General features: G+C 43.4%; 1 protein-coding gene across 5 annotated transcripts in view; it reads right to left on the reverse strand.

Annotated features, from left to right (window-relative positions):
• efna3b (ephrin-A3b) overlaps nt 1-17,785 on the reverse strand; it is a 53,829-nt gene that overhangs the window by 16,359 nt on the left and 19,685 nt on the right. Inside the window, exon 1 of one of the 5 annotated variants that reach the window (XM_029452459.1) lies at nt 4,655-4,756. The exons of the other annotated variants lie outside the window; for them this stretch is intronic. The gene's annotated coding sequence lies outside the window, so the exon portion shown is untranslated. Of the gene's footprint in view, nt 1-4,654; nt 4,757-17,785 lie in introns of those variants that run through there. 5 annotated transcript variants of the gene reach the window in all.

Below are 17,785 nucleotides of genomic sequence, written 5' to 3' on the forward strand. Positions count from 1 at the left end.
GCCTTCTCTCAAGGCCGCTACACATAGACACACACACAGACACACACACACACACACACACACGCAGTTCTGCCCTGCAGAGCGATGGTTCATCATTGGTAATTGATCAAAGTATTACAGTTAACAGGGTTTCTTGCCAAGCGGCCTCACACGCAGCACTGACATGATCCCATAACACGAGCTGCACTCTCCGAATCACTCTCTCTCTATTTCCACCCTTTTCTTACATCTTCTACCTCGTTTGCTCCATTTTTCTGCTCTTGTCTCACTTCTCTCGGGCTCTTAAGCACTCTTTCTCTTTCCTCTCCTTCCTCATCATCCTCATCCATCATCCTCTCCCTCTCTCTTCCTCTCTCTGCCTGTAGATATTGACTATGTGGTGTGAGAGAGAGTGCTCCGGCAGCATGAAACTTAATGGTAGGTGTTATTAGCCCTAAGAACTGAGCTGTCTCGCTTTCACACAGAGCCATGTTCGACCCATTTACGTGGACGTCGAACGTGTTCTCCTGCACGTGCGTGATCGCAATCAATCACGCACGCTTTATTTAGTGGGGTTTGTCCGAACACGCACGACACAGATGGATGGATGTGAGGAAATGAAAATGAACAACTGCATTAAAACAACAGATGGCGGAACATGTGCAGAATGCGGAGACAAAGAGAAAAAGCGAGAGGAAGAGGAGATCAGAGACGTGGGTGGATGAAAGGATGAACGATAAGAACGGGAAGGAGGGAAGACGGTGCTCTTTGATTAAGAAAAACGTTGTTTAACCTGCGAGTGAGACCGGGAGTTGTGGTCTTTACCTTAATTTGCGTGTTTATTGATTTTGTTTTCAACTTTAATTTATCGCCCACTTCACAGCCGTCCCCCCTATTTTACGCTCCAAGGGTTTCTTCACTTCAAGGCTTCTTCTACCTCTCAAGTGTCATTCACCAAGTATGTGCCAATACCAACCAATCTCTCCATCTTATTCTATCACTTTGCTCCCATCAATCCTTCCTGGGCCACTCTATCTCTCGGTTTCCCTACATCTCCCGCTGTCTCTGCTCCCAAAGCCCTTACATGAGCAATAGTGATCCCATCAGACACTGGGCCAGCAGAGGCAAAGAGACACACAGAGAAGAGAAAGGGAGTGTATGTTCCCTAAGCTCTGAGCAATGATTGATAGTGATCCTGTCTGATGGCTGTGTATAGACTCAGCACTCAGTGAGACATTACCCTCTGACCCATCTATTGATTCTCTGCATTGGCTGCCCCAAACACACAACACTAGTCATGACCCTGCCCGTGCAAAAAACACTCAAAAACCACACAAAAACACACACTTGTCTGTGTGTACAGTCCGACAGATTGATAGTTTGGCGGTGTCTGGTGAAACCTGATCAATCCGCTGCATTACAATCATTCTCCCTGCCTGTCTCAGCCCACTTCCTGGCCGAGTCACATGGCACCCCTGTCCCGCTGACTGATGTGTTAGGGTCAGGGTCTCAAGGCTTGAATATCAGGACTGCGGGGAAAAGAGCTCCAGCGCTGGGATAAACCATTCTCAACAACAACAACAACATTACTCAGATCCCTCTCCTGAGCCACATTTAATAAGGGATCCGGGGCGAGAAACAGTGCTTCCAGACAGAAGGACAATGTGGTGTAATAGAACTAGTGCTATCCATCAAGAAGACGTAGGTCAGGTACTTTATGCAACTAATTCCTCATCTGCTTGCACTTGTTTTACCCTACTTGATCTGCAAGGTGTGTGGGGTCTACCATATAAAATATATCAGCTACTAAAGAAAACTATTTAAAACTCACTTTCCTTTTTGTCTGTGCCGCAAACTGTGTGTGCGCCTAACTTGGCTTGTATGAGAAAAATAAATCCTCGATCAAGCACTTCAAACAGGGTAAAACAAAAGCTCGGAATAATTTGCAACCGCTATTTGACCCATGTCCGATATCACAGACAAGTTAAACACAGAGAGGATATTTTCGCCCATTGTGAGTTCAAGAAGGCGAAGCCAGAAAGAAAAGCGAGACAGAGAGGAGTGCCAACTGAGCTCCAGCCTAATGGGCTTCCAGAGACAAAACCACAGCTGGCTTTCAACATTAGTCTCCATGACGACAGAAGAAGCCCTAGCTATGCAGCTATTGTAACAAAAAAAAAGGGGCTACAGGGGTTCATTGCTTTGTGCGAAAACCCATCTATCCCCTTTATCCACCATCTCCCCTCTGTCTCTCTAATGGCTAATTAAGTACCACTTATTACTATTCCACATTATCACAAATCATCAGCTATTACTGTGGCAAATTCTGTGTCACACCGTTTTCAGGAGGAGATCTCTGTTGTTGCATCTGAGTTTGGCTGCAAAAGGAACAAAGAATTCAGGCTAAAAGCAGACAGGAGGGAGCAGGGGTGTGTTACTAAGGGCTACAGGCAAAATGTGGATTGGTCATATACTGTGTGACCAGCTAGACGTGCAGGGGGACTTCATGTGGATACTAGAGGGGACATCCAAAGGTGAAATAGGAACTAAAGTGAACATTGCTCAGAAAAACGAAGCATTATTCTAAACACCGAATGTCACGTTGTCACTACTAAAAATTCAACTCTCAAAGCTTTTAATTTGCTCGGAAAGAGATGAAAACACACTGCAACAAGGGCAGAAACAGAGCACTTGGGTTTTAAGGGCTAATAGTAGCTCTGTTACTCTCAGGGTATGACAGATGGATAAACACACACACGTACACACACTCACATGCACACACACGAAAGAGCAGCGAGATGAATAGCAGACTTGGTAGGACAGGCATCAGCATGAAGTCTTTAAGTGTTTAAATGCGTCTGGGTATTCTTGTCAGATAGAAGATGACATTGAGCTTGAACATTTCAAGCATTATGGATGTTGTATTAATGCACTGTGAATTAAATAAATGCATCCGCATATACGTACTTGGTCACAAAGGCCTGAAAGTAAAGCATACTGATTGAGACACAATGCTAATCTAAGCGATAAGAGCTCAATTACCCATTTAGGAAAATAATTCTGCTGCCTGGAATCAATGGAATAAAACAATGAAAGCATAAAAAAATAAAAAAGCCTGCACTCAAAAACTAACAATGTTCAGCCTCACTTCATCTCGAGAGTTTTCTATTTTTATTCTTCATCAAAGCAGAACATAAAAGACAAGCACAGCACAGATGCTTCAGTGCTAAGACCTTCCACAATGCACGGGCCAAAGTGATAACAGAAACAAAAAGATTCTGTTGGGTGATGAATGAGCCAAAAATCTATCAATGCCAGATTTTAACTCTGCACACAATAGGCTTACAAGTGACTAGTGGTGATGCACTCAGAGTGGAACTTTGGGATGTGCAGAGTTTCGCTAAACAGTGTCACAACATAATTTCTGTTAAATGTTGTATTTGTACTATGTTGTTTATCCTGTACACACGACATCTATTGCACGTCTGTCCGTCCTGGGAGAGGGATCCCTCCTCAGTTGCTCTCCCTGAGGTTTCTTACATTTTTCCCCCTTTAATTATGAAGTTTCTTTTAGGAAGTTTTTCCTTGTGCGATGCGAGGGTCAGGAGTGTCAAACATGCGGCCCGGGGGCCAAAACCGGCCCGCCAGATAGTTCAATCCGGTCCGCGGGATGACTTTGCAAAGTGTAAAAATAGTTTGTTTTGATCATAAAGTAAAATACTGTGATACCTGTGACAAAATGTGTTGTACCTTTGTAGACACGCTGTGATCTGTAAGTTGTAATGCACATGTGTAAATGATAAACTGAGGGATAATATTGTTGAAATTGCACCTTTTTTTCTTAAGAAATTTCAGGTTGTAAAAAGATAGCTCATTTTCAGAATGTACGTGTACTTTTTTGCACTTAAACAAAGGGAAACATTTGGTTATTTATAGGTTATTATGTTATGATTTTACTGGTCCGGCCCACTTGAGATCAAATTGTGCTGCATATGGCCCCTGAACTAAAATGAGTTTGACACCCCTGGTCTAAGGACAGAGGGTGTCGTGTGCTGTACAGTCTGTAAAGCACACTGAGACAAATGTGTAATTTGTGATATTGGGCTATATAAATAAATTTGATTTCATTTGATTTGTCTGTGTGTGGGGTGCTTATACTGAAAAACAGCTTTACCCCACCATCTTCAATTATTCCTCCTAACCAGGCCTGGGGAAGTGTTACCAGAGTCCGCCAACACTGGGCTCTGAGTCCGGCCCGCTGCACGCTATCCCCCCTACACCCCAGTAAATTACCTGTCAGAAACGTACAACTCTGCAAAGCCCGCGAAAGTCGATACAAACAATAATGAAAATGAAAAACGAGCAGGATAATGATGAAAAGGGAATCATTTGCAAAGAAACGTACTTAGCTCGAGGCCAGGCGACAACAGAACACGTGCCACGTCCTCGCGTGGCAATTAAAATGTAAGTTAATGGAGGTGCAGTTTGAGGAAACCTGTTTACGATTACGCACATTAAGCTTTAAATCCTGTTGATTCTACACGCTCGTGTATCTGCGTGTGTGTTTGTGGGTGTCAGTGTTTCATGATGTGGCCGACTCTCTCCACTGAACATGAGCAGACTCTGTCAGACTCGACAGTCTATCAGTGGAACATCCCTCTCCCGTTTCCCTCACCTCTCTCTCTCCTGTCTCTGTCTCGCTCGCTCTGCCGTCCTCTCCTCTTCTGTCTCTCCATCCTTATCAGTGTCCTTCCATCCGTCTCTCGTTCAATTTTTCATTTCAGGTTCAATCTTTTTGACGTCCTCTCATTCCTCCTCCTCCTCCTCCTCCTCCTCCTACACCTCTCCCTCCCATTCTGTCTTCCTCTACAGGCCTGTCAATCTGCTCTCTCTCACTCTCTCTCTCTCTCTCTCTCTCTCTCTCTCTCTCTCTCTCTCTCTCTCTCGAAGTCAATATGTCTCTCCATGTGGTGGCCACCTGTCAATCATCATAAGACAAGTCAGCAACATGTGCATTCATGTGGACCTTACATGTGAGCTTGTGTGGGGAAGGGAACAAATGCTCAGGTATCAGAAACAAAAGAAAATCTATTTTTCATGTTTACAAGTTTACAACCAGTTCTGGGAATGTGTGCATGTGGAATGAGTCAGTGGAAGGTGACAAACCACCTCTAACAAAGTGTATCATGGACTTGACAAAGCAACTTCACCATGCCAAAAAAAAGGATCCCCCCCCCCCCCATCTGTGTTTGTATGTGGGTGTACTGCAGGGGTCTGTGCTCACACTGCAGCTTCACTGTGACTTACTGCTTTAATTTAAGAGGTACTCCACATATACCTTTTTTATTTTTTATTATTTCAGCAACATCTACTACGCTAACTGATCATTGCTTACCGTGGGTGCTTTGGCCCTGTACTCCCCCCACTAACCAAAAAAATAAACATTATCCTTTCACTGGAATATTGCAGCAAAATATGAAACGCTGCGATGCCTTTTTGTCATTTCACTTTTCCTTTGATGTGGTTTGACTTTCTGCAGGTTTCACTCTTTTATTTCCTTCTAACTATTGAACACTTCATCTGTTTATTCCAAAACAAACTCCTGCTGCTGCCGGAAACAAAAAAGACACCACTTTCTGTGCCTAGGGGTATTTCTCAAGAAAGAACAGGAAATTAAAAAGGTATCGGCTGAATCGCTATTGTGTTTTATGAAAGCGAATGGAGAGTAGCAAAGTTAGCATTTATTCATGTATAGATACCGCGGGTTATTACTTTAACTAACTCCTTCATGCAGACATGCAACAGTGACAACAGCAGTGAATCATAAAGCGGGTGGTCACGCGGGTCCTTTTAAGATCTGACATTCTGTGCGTGACATTAAGGTTTATGGATTTGTCGGTATCTTTCTGGAAATGTTATGAATTTGCGTTGTATTTATTTGTACTTGGGCGTTTATTCAAAGGGGACAAAGCAGTGGGATGTGTATATGAGCTCTCATAAAGTCACCCCACGTCCCAGCGCAACATCCTGGCCATATAAGCAATGCCTGCTCTGCTCTGCTTTGCTGCTGGAATATGAAATATGCATGGCCCATAAAGAGCATATGGACCATCCATCTCAATATCCGCTACACCAGACCATCAAAAAAGATCATTAAACCTAATACACACAGGCTGGCTTGCACACACATGTACACACAAAATGGCACATTAACATGCACTCCCACATCGTGCATAATGTTTTATCACTTTCAGTGCCAACTTTCTGCTGACAGAGCACACGCAACAACAGGCAAAGGCACACGCACTCAAACGGACACATGCGCAAGGAAAGCACTTCACATTTCTGGTCTTAATCTAAATACATTACAAACATTTGTGGCATAATAAGAGTGAGAAATAGTCGACATAGAGAAACATGAACATATATCTTTGTTCCTCTTTATCTAATGCACACACAGACGCACACAAACATATGCCACAACTCCAAGCTGTCACTCAGTCTATATTTTCTTTACCATGACTCTGTCAGGCTCTGTCACTATCAGGCTATCTGGCCCTCTACTGCAGGGAATTCAAATGGTATATAAGACTCACAAGGAGAGTGAAAGAGAGAGAGAGAGAGAGAGAGAGAGAGAGAGAGAGAGAGAGAGAGAGAGAGAGAGAGAGAGAGAGAGAGAGAGAGAGAGAGAGAAAGTCAAAGTCACAGTGACGGTAAATCTGAAAAAGCCCAACTCATGGCTAGTTGGTTTTTCAACAAATACACAGACACAGAGCAAAGTCAGGGGAACTGTTACCCGAGCATCAGAACAAAGGAGGAATGGATGAAGGGATGGACAGTGTGAGTGTGAAGGTGAGAGATGAAGAAGAATAAGAGGTTGGAGTTGAAGAAGAAGAAAGAGGTGGAGATGAAGAAGAAAAACAGAATGACTCAGGAAGAGAGTCAATTCTCATTCACTCAGATTCTTACAGAAATGACAACTTAGAACACAGACTTCAACCGGGTGAGGCATCCGTCCTCTGTCATCTCTTTCTCTCCATCCCTCACCCTCTCTGTCTCACCCCACCCCTCCTCGTTTTTCTCTCACATCTCTTTAATCTCTTTCTAACTACACTATGTGTCAGCAAAGAGTCTGACACTAAGGCAGCGTCATATCCTATCATCCATGCAGACAGAGACAGGAGCACACGCAAACAGGACAGCTACAAGACGGGCTTCGTCTTTATCTAATCTCTTTACTCCTTCAGCCGTTCTTTCCTTATCCCTCCATCCCACTTCCCCTAAAACGTGTCAGCCCAGGTGCAGCTAACATCAATCTGCTAATGGGCACTGTTCGCTTATTAGTTCACACTGTGGCCTAAAAAGCCTGGTGAAAAGCTCTCTTTTATTTTTTGTAAGAATGAAGCAAGAATGAGAGTTGGACTTTCCAGGATTCTCCAACTGCCACCTTCAGTTTTCACCTTCACAGCAGAGGGCAGAATCTGGAGAAATTCAATATGTGTAGTCAAGCTCTATACCTGCAGGTGTAATCATTTAGGTCTTTATGTATAGAGGTGGAAAGTTGGTTGGGGGAAGTATTTTTCTCCACTGCCAATTCCCATTTGCTATACACAAAGAGTCCTGGATCATTTAACAGTTTTAGACGTGTTTTTTTTCCCCCCATCAATTTGTTATGGTTCTAAATACTACAGTACCCATGAGCCTCAACTGCTGTTGCTATGGAAAAGAAGCAAGTTGGAGGAGTGCAGTCAGAACGCTTTGTTGTTGCAACAAAACGCTGCACCACAGAAGCAATATTCATCCAAATATGTTTGCCTCAAACAGCCAAAGAACTAACTGTAAAATTTGCTTCGCATTTCTGTCGGAACCCACAGCAATCATTAGCCTCCCCATTAGCAACGTGCACAGCTCATTTTCAAGCTCGATGACTGGATACTGGACGTCGTAGTTGACAATCTCGTCTTTTATGTATAGGCTTGTATGTTTGACCCAAGGCAATGCGGAAGTGCCTTTAACATGCATTCTCTGTAATATCCAGCAGGGGGCGACTCCATTGGTTGCAAAAAGAAGTCAGGTTGTATAGAGGTCTATGAGAAAATGACGTCTCACTTGATTTATGACCTAAGTAAACATTTTCCTGACGACTTTATGGTCTCAATTGTTAATCACAAAAAAACAGGCGGCGGCTAACATGCCAAACTCAAGTCTTCAAAGCGGTAGTTCACAAACCAACAGGTGACTACGTCCACTTCTTATATAAAGTCTATGGTTTGACCAGATATTTGCTAACTTGGTTGCTCATCTTTTGTACTGATGACTCAACCAGGATAGTTTTAAGCCCACCCAAGCTGATAGTCACCAATCATTTCCTATACACAAAATGAACAAGACTTTTGCCTCCGGAAACCTGGACGCCCAAAATATCTCCTCCCACTACACGACTCTATTTCTCAGAATTAACCACCTTCCTCCTCTGGGATACAATACACCTCCAGTCTGCTCCAGTGTACCTGCAGTGCACTGGATACTGCTCAGAATGTGAAAGCAGGAATACTCAGGGACTGCGATTGGTATATCGCTGCTTTCTGGTTTGAGATTTAAAAATATCTCTTTTGAAACCAGATGTGCCACCTGCTCACCTCAGCTGCTGTGGAGCTCTTTTGACAGCCTGACTCCCTGCCTTGTTAACAGCACTTTGATTCAGCCAATTTCAGGAATATGAAAAGATGCTGTCATGTATTGGGAAACCGCTGTGGTGCCTTTAAGAATGGCGACGTGTGTGTGTATGTGTGTGTGTGTGTGTGTGTGTGTGTGTGTGTGTGTGTGTGTTAGGGTAAGGATTGATGCCGTGTGAGTTGGTGAGCGAGTGTGTGTACGCCTTCACAGATGTGTGTAAGAGTGGAGAGAACACAAATGGGCACAGCTGACATTACAAAACAAAAAAAATACACAAGACAAATGAATCAACAGTGTTTGCTTTTTGAGGTTTTCGTCCCCTCTGGCAAGGACTTTCTCCCTCGTTCACTGTCCTTACTCCCCTTCAAACACTTTGTATTTCAGTCTTTTCTGCCTCTGTTTCACATCACCTGTTCCTCCCAGCTCCTGCATCTCTCTGTCTTCCTTTTCGCTCTCCGTCTACCACTGCCAATCTATCCACCGTGGTGTAAAGTCGTAATCCCTTTCCCTCTTTCTCTCCTGTCGTTTACTTCCCTCTCTATCTTAGTAATTATCTCTCCGCCCTGTCCCCTCGTCGCACCCCCTGTCATCCATCTATCTGCCTCTATGTAAAATATCTCCATCTGCTTTCACTTTCATACTTTCCATTCCCTGCCCTTCCTTATCTCACCGGGCTGACCCCTTCATCTCTCCCCTCTTTCCCTCCAACCTTCTATCTCTCCTCCTCTCATCAGCGCTCTCCTTCTGCCTGCCCGCATCCATTTTTCCATCCCTCCTCCCGGTCACGGGCTGATTGAAATTCAAACCTGAGCTTTATTGCCGGCCCGTGCGGTCGGCGATTTGCTTAGCACACGATGCTGTCCGAGGCCGTGGAGGTTGTGAGCAATCTGGTGTTGGGTGTTCAGAGAGAAGATAAAGCAACATCAGAGGCAGCGGCCTCTGACTCGCCCATCCATTAGTTTGCTGTAATGTTTATCATTGCCGCCGAGCTACCAGCAGCTCTGAACTTAGTTTGTCTCTCAGAGCCAGAGGTAACTCACTCTAAATGCTCCGACACACCTGCATTTAGCTCCCCTACAGGCTGCATCTGCGTTCCTTCCTCTCTCCCTCTGCCACCTCCATCTATTCTCCTCTGTTTCTACCTGTCAACCAAACCTTCTCACATTTTCTGCTCCGACGTGTTCACACCATTATTTTCTTTATTTTCCTCGTCAGGGGCACAGCAAAGTGGATCAGACACAATGAGAAGAGGAATTGAGGATTCGGTCGGAAAGGTTCAATATTATCTGCAATTTGGTTATAGTCGACATTTTCCTGGTTTGAAAGCATTACAGTAAAGGGACGATCCCCACATCATAACCTCTTTTATAGCTATAGTTTGGTGTGTTGCTCTGTCCTCTCCCTGTGTCTCTTTTTAGGTACCGGCCCTTCCCTCCTCATTAACACACCAGAGCTCACTTGCTCATCAGGAAGAGAGAGGCAGGCAGTCGGGGTCAGTGGGCTGTTCTGTGCTGCGTTTCGGTGTCATCTCTGCTCGAGTGTCGGTGTGCTTGTCGGTAATATCCAACTCCCTTCTGGAGGGAGCGTGTCCTGTGTTGTAGTCTTGATCTATATTTAACTTGTGGGTTTTCTTTTGTTTAACTTGGTGCTGCGTTCTTCTTATTATTATTAGGGAAAGTAGTTTTCAGTTTCTTGAGGTTTTCTTGTGAGCTTATATTTCATTTATTCGTCAATAAATAGTTTGGTTATATACGCCATTGTCCTTGATTCACTTACCCTGGGTTTATTTCCCTTATCTCATGGGCTAAATAAGTTAAAGGTATTTATTCTAAAATATGACAATATTTTTGTTATTGCTATTGCTAATTGGCATCCCCTTAAAAAAGAAATCCACATATGGATTCTAAATAAAATTTACCAGAGAACATCATTTATATTGCTGTTCTGATTTCAAATTAGCCGTCACATTCCACTATTTTAAGATGGGCAGCAATGATTGCCTGTCCATCAATAAGAAAATTAATCTGCACCAACTATATTGATAATTCATAATTCTTCAAGCAAACTGTGTATTGAATATTTGTTTGTTTTTTCATGTCAAAACAAGACACGTGAGTGTTGCTCTGAACAGCTTCTAATATTGAAGCAAATGAAAATGAAGCAACATTAGCTGTTAACGCAGAGAAGATAAGCAGATGGTGTGTATGAGCGTGTGTGCGTTGGGAAGCTAATAGAAAGGGAAGTTTGTTTGCTAATACGTGTGAGCGGCACACAGGTTACATACACATTTGCAGGTTTCACAGCTGCTCCTGCAGGCTGACTCGTCCCCATATGTGTATGCCTACGTGTGTGTGTGTGTGTGTGTGTGTGTGTGTGTGTGTCAGTTAGTGTATCTACATGGATTTGTGTGGCACGTGTGTGCGTGTTATCTGTGTGTGCGTGGGACAGCTGCTTCAAAGATGGCAGTGTGAGCTTTTGTTCTATCTCTTCAATCAAAGTGCTTTCCTACAGTTCGACTGCCAGACAAAACCAAAGTCAGCCAACGCCGGCCGTGCTCTGAGCTCGGCTCAGTCGGAGAGAGAGGGAAAGAGAGGGAGGAAGGGAGAGAAAGAGAGAAACCTGCGGGTGAGAGGCCATGAGGTCTGTTTCTGTCTCTGGTGCAATGTGATGAAACCGGCAGGCAGCCAATCAAACATGACGATGAGCCAAACAGGGAATAACCTGCGGGTCAGCTGACACACACACACAAACACACACATGTGCACACACACATACACACACACACACACACACACACACACACACACACACACACACACACACACACACACGGTTGTTGAAATCGCAGCATTGTTCACTGAGGTCTAAGCGGACCTTTTCTTGATATCAAGTGTTGCATGTAGAAGGTAATTGGATTGGTTGTAATTGGTTGTGGTCGGCTGGTTTGAATAGCAAATGCTGGCTTTGCATAAACACACAAATTAAATCCTTGTTTATGTTGTGTGTCTGCATGTGCACCAGGCACTGTGTCGCTGTTGTTGCGTCTGTTTGTTTGCTGATTGCAACAACAGACCTTAAGCTAAAAAATGCTGGTGGTGAAATTGGCAAAATAAAAATAAATAAAAAAGGGGGGAGAGTGAGTGACGTGTGAAACGAAGGAGCGAGACATGGGGGGAGGAAGTGAGGGTGGTCAGGGATGGAGAAAGAGACGAGGGGCCAGAGAGGTCAGGGAGAAAAAGAAGGGGGGGGGGGGCTGTTCTGGTCTCCAGTGGCATATACCTTCAAGCTTGTGTGTGTGTGTGTGTGTGTCTGACCCTTTGTCTAAGGCAATGCTCCGTTACAGTGAGTCATATGAGCTGTAACAAGGAACAGATTGCTGCTACATTTATATGTAGCAGGCATTTGTGTGTGTGTGTGTGTGTGTTATACCACCCTGGCGACTCTAAAGATCCTCCACGCCCCTAAATGCAGCAGCAGACGGTCCAGATATGGGTCTCACAAACAAACACACACACACACATCACTGTTGTGTTATGAGAGACTAAATGAGACAAAGAAACTTCAGAGGTGTAAGAAACACACAGAAACACTTTGGACCTCCCGCTGAGTATGAATGTGCAGTGTCAGCCTTCATGTCTCTGCCTTCCCTTTATTACCCCCTTGTCTCTCGTCTCTCTCTCTTTCTCAACTTGTTCATTTTCCTCTCTCACTGCTTCACTCTCTCCTCCATTTCTCCCCCACTCGCTCCTAGCCTCCCTCTCTGTGCGGTCGTTATGGCAGAGAGAGAACGGTGATGTCACGTCATCATGTCTTCCCGGCGCAACTCTGCCTATATGATGTCGTTTCTACATCTCACTGCTCCCCTCGCTGCACGTTACAAAGGGCTTAATGCGCCATTTAACAGTGACGTGACAATGGTACTCTACAGTATGTATGGTGTGTGTGTGTGTGTGTGTGTAAATGCTAGCAGTAAAACACACTAGTCCTGTCTTTACATAACCACTGTGCAAAGAGCAAAGTGGGGCAGCTACAGAGACAGCAAAACATTACAGCGTGTGTGTTTTGGCTTTTGCATACCCTTGTGTGTGTGTGTCTGTGTGCGTGTGTGCCTGTGTGCGTGTGTGTCAAGGGTCAGATCGACGGGGAGATAATTTAAGGGAGAGATATGCAGAAGAAATGGAGAGAGACAGGACGTGTGGACAGCGAAGTGAAGATGGAGGAAGGAGAGATTTTGTTTTTTCAGCCCCGCCACACTCCAACGTCGAGCTTGCGTGCTGAAAATCGATCTACACCCTCCAAGGTCATTCAAACTGTTTCTCAGAGGGTGAAGCTTCCCAGGGGAGTCCAATGAGAGGGACACACAACTGCATCCTGTGCGGAAGTCTTTAATTGGATGTTGTGTCGTATACAACGACGCTCGGCTGAGCAAAGACATCCCACTTAACAAACATGTGTTGAACCGAGTAGCCTCACATCTCTCTCGAGGAGAAAGGAAAGGATGAAAGTGAAGGACGTGAGGAAGCAGAAACTGGGAATTAAAAATAATCCAATGAAAGATTTTTGGGGTAATGGTGGGAAGGTGGATACAATGAGTGAAAGGAGGTGGTGGGTGAAGCCTAATTGGTTACTGTTTATTACCATTGTCCTTTTCATTGAACCATGTGCAATTTCACATTTTGCAATCAAACTTTCTGTGAACTAATGATGTTGAGAATAACAGCATCCATTTGATGCACTGGTTAATCTACTGTGGCCATGTTTTAATTAAAGATTTTGAATCTTTAATTCTCAAGGGACTGCTGGTAAAAGAGCCGTTCTTTGGGATTTAAAGGAAAATGCCACATTGTTGGAAGTGTTTTGTAACGTAGGTGGTTGTCTGTCTTCCTTCCTCCAGCCTGTGACCTAGAAATGAATTGAGGTCCACTAAGAAATCTGACTAACAATGAAACACGAACTTCAGGTCTCCTTTTTTCAGTGTTCCTCAGTGTTGTGTTTATTCACTCTTTTCCTAAATGTGTACGTTTCTAAGGAGAGGCGACCTGAATGTGTTGTTTGCAGAGCTGTGTTGCCTGCTGCTGGTGTGCTGATGCAACACTTTAAAAAAAACAATTATTGGTTTCTCATTCACACGGACTGATTACCTTCACTGACTGAATTTAGACGTCTCTGGAGATTTCTGTGCCGTTTGTAATTGAATGGGAATTAATGAGCCTGTACGGCAAGAAGTACTAACAAATGTAGTTAACGATGTGCATTAAAACAATAAAGGAATGGAAAATATGTGTAAAAAAAACCTGGAATCACTCTTTAAGTGCCTTGCTTAAGGGCATACAAACAGCGTTTGCTACGTGGGAGTAGAGCAAGTCGAGTGTATTAGACCAACATTAACACTGTGTGAAGAATTCCAAGCCCTTCTTCATTTCCCAATGCAGGATTTGCAATTACACAAGGCTCTGTCCAAATACCAGAGTCATCTGGCCCAAAGTTGAACCTGGCTCAACTTCATCGTCATCTGGAAACATTCATTGTCCAATAAAAAGATATGCAAGCGCACATTCTTGGTACATTACTTTGTAAAGTGAATGTAGTAATTCTATTCTTTGTATGAGATGAAAGACAAAATGATTATTGTCTTGCCTTTGGATTGAATTTCATTGTTTTACCAGAACCTAACAACTCCTTATGTTGTTTTCTAAAGGAATAGTTCAACGTTTTGTGAAATACACTTAACTATGAAGCTAAGTCTTGTGTTTTTTGTATGGATTAAACAAGTCGGATGTAACACGTTATTTAAAGAGCTTTAGAGTCAGTGGTAGGTGGATTTTGTTAAGTTCGGACACAGGCAGGCTAGCTGTTTCCCCCTGTTTCCAGTCTTTATGCTAAGCTAAGATAATAGTTTCATATTTAACAGGCAGATAAGAAAGTCGCATCAATCTTCTCATCTGACCCTCGGCAAGAAAATCTTACTAGCCTACTGTTCCTTTAATGTGCTGCTGTTTTCGGTCGCTGGCTTAGACGTACTCCATCACTATCCTCTCCTACATATGTTCTGCCAGTCCAGGGACTCAAACCAGCAACCTTCCAGCCTTCCAGCCGGTCTTCTTACTGGGTCCAGGATACTGCAGCTCCGGTGTCATTTTGAGAATGATTATCACTCAGCAGGGTCGCTCTGTTCTCCTCCATATTTAAAGACTTTATCAGGATCATTATTCAGGAAGTAAAAGTTAAAAACTGATGAATAAGGATTACGCTCTCTGCCATTGTGTGACGGGGAGTGGCAGTCATTAGCAGGGGATATTAATAGACAGGCTATTAGCTTAGGTCGGAGCTTTGTGTCAGACTCTGTTACAGTTACACTGACTTTCTGTCTCCCTCCTCTGCTTTTCTCTCTCCCTTCCCTGCCTCACCCCTCTCTCCAACACATCGTCGTCTTCGTCCTGTTTCGCCCAGGTCCGGCTTATCCTCTCTGTTTCTCCTACCTTGACTCATTTATGCCTCTTCTGTCTTCCCTCTCTCACGTTCGTACACTGGCTCTGTCTGTCACTTTACTCCCTCACAGTTCTCCTCGCTACAGGCCCGAACCACTTCCCCACAGCGTTGTCTATCTAATCCTGTTTTCCATCATTCTGCGCTCACCTCTCGTTTCTCACACTCACATAGATCCTCAAATCGCCCCCACCACCACCACCCATCGGTCGCCACGCATCATTTAATAACACACTCTCACCCCCCCTCCAGCCCATCTTCACTTCAGCCATGACCACATGCAGATATATTTGATATACACAGTGTTTGTCCCAGGCAGGCTTCCATCCACACTTTCATTTTCCGTGTCTTTTTCTGAAGATTTACTGAAGCAATAAAAAACAACTAAATCTCTTCCTCATCCTTGTCTTTCAGTTTGCAAAAACAAAATTCCCCCCCCCCCCCCCCTCTATCATCTGTGTTTTCAAGGGGACATTAAGCAGAGTCATAGATGCTGCTACCGAGAGACGGGTTCGATGAATCCTGCGCAGCTTCAATCAAATCACACAATGTTTTATTTGTGCATCATCTGACGACGTGAACTTGACGATATGCCAATAACACACCAGTGTTGCATCCTCAGCAATGCTTGTTAACGAAAATTAACGTTCAGAGAAATTCCGAAGGAATGGACAGTTAGCTGCTTAATGTTGCTGCCTTGCTGATGCAGGGGTTAGGGATGTGGATCAAAATAATATTGCGATGAATACAACACCATTAACTCAAGTTAATTAAGCTAAGAGTCCGCAAAAGAGTGATTTACTTAAACTACATCTTGGGTTGTGTCTGAAATAACTCTCTTGTTAATTCATTCATTACTCTCTCTATAATAATTACTCAATGTTTTTTTATTGAACAGTTCAATTAGATTTTGAATAATTACAAATCATCATTTTGTGTCATCACTGACAGGTGTTTGAATTTGTTCACATCCATAAAATGTGACACATTGCATTGTGGGATAGATAATGACATAGACACTAGATGTTATTCCATTTTGGGAATGTTTTAAAGCACAAGCGCGTATATTTCACACTCGTAGGGAGCAATTTTGGACACAGATTTTCAATAAATATCTCACGTTGAAAAATATATTAATTTATCAGACAGCCTATATGTGTTTGTAAAAGGAGGCACTCAAACTTTTTCAATGCCAAATACTGTATATTGGTTTTAAATGTATCCAGCTTTGTTTTTAGGGTGAAAATCATCCGCTTGGTGTCGAGCACCAAATAAAAGCTAAGCATACGCCTTTATGTGGCCATGCTCTACATCCTTCATCAAAAGTGGCTTCACCTCAACAGTCTCCTCTTTATTCCTCACTAACGACCTCTCTGTCTAACCCTCCATCTTTAACAAATTCACTCATTTCTTCCCAATCATCTTATCTCTCCTCTTATCGCTCCTGCACTGTGGAGTTGTGACCCCTTCGAGAGAGAGAGAGAGAGAGAGAGAGAGAGAGAGAGAGAGAGAGAGAGAGAGAGAGAGAGGTTGAGAGAGGGACAGTTTGAGAGTGGTGAAAAAAAGAGACGGAGCGAGGAAGAGAGCGGCAGAGGGTAAGGTTTCGATTTCACAGCAGACAAATAGGCTGACTTTACGTAGGTAACCTTTGTAAATGGGTTTTCGATCTCTAATTCTCAACAGATCCCTATAAACGATTACATAAAGACACACGGGTGAGAGGGAGGACAGAGAAAAAAGAAGAAGAAGAAGAAGAAGAAGAAGGGAGACTCTTAGATGAACACCTACATATAAATTGACATATCGCCTCAGAATTTCCCGGTGCTTTCGCAGTCTGGTCGGTGAGTCAGACAATTTACAGTCACACTGACTCCTACACATAAACAAATCAGCATTTAAACACAGATATACACATATGGCTGTCACCCACACTGAATATGGTTGGAGGTCTGACCTTAATTGGTCTCCTTCTGTTTGTTAGTTTGCCCGACGCCGGCCAGAATTTAACAACGCTTTGGGAAAAGATCTCAACGCTCTTGTTTTTTTGTATTAACTCCAGACACTACTGATGTTCTTTAGATAAACCGGTGTAACAATGCATCTCATTAGTGTGATATAGTATTTTCAAAATAAAACACAGGAATGCAAAAGGGAAATGTTTGACCGGCTGTGAGAGAGGCGTACTGCAAAGTGCTGCTCGCTGTACCTTATTTAGGTATACGCCCAATTAAATAACTACTTATATTGCTAAATGTACTCCTTCTTCAAAGTAAAACTCATTACAGTACTTTGTTGCCCATCTCGAAATTGAGACATGAAGGACCATCCGTTTGACAATATTGTTCCTTTTCTGAGAAATGGGAGAAAAGATCCCAAACAGTGGCGTTTCCTTTTTTGACGGATTTATGTAGAATAAAGAAAATAACTTTTAAAAGGGTAATTAATCAAACTTGTAGAGTTGTACAAAGGCTCCTCACGTAGATTATAATACAATGATCTTAACGAGCTGAAACAATAAAAAATGGAATTGGAAAAAGTCATTGAAATATCCATTAATATTTAAAGACATTTTTTAACAGCAAGGTGGAAGCTGGAGTGTATCCCAGCAGGGATTGTGCAGGAGGCCGGATACACCCTGGACAGG

This window comes from Cottoperca gobio, chromosome 16, assembly GCF_900634415.1.
Source record: "Cottoperca gobio chromosome 16, fCotGob3.1, whole genome shotgun sequence".
NCBI lineage: Eukaryota > Metazoa > Chordata > Actinopteri > Perciformes > Bovichtidae > Cottoperca > Cottoperca gobio.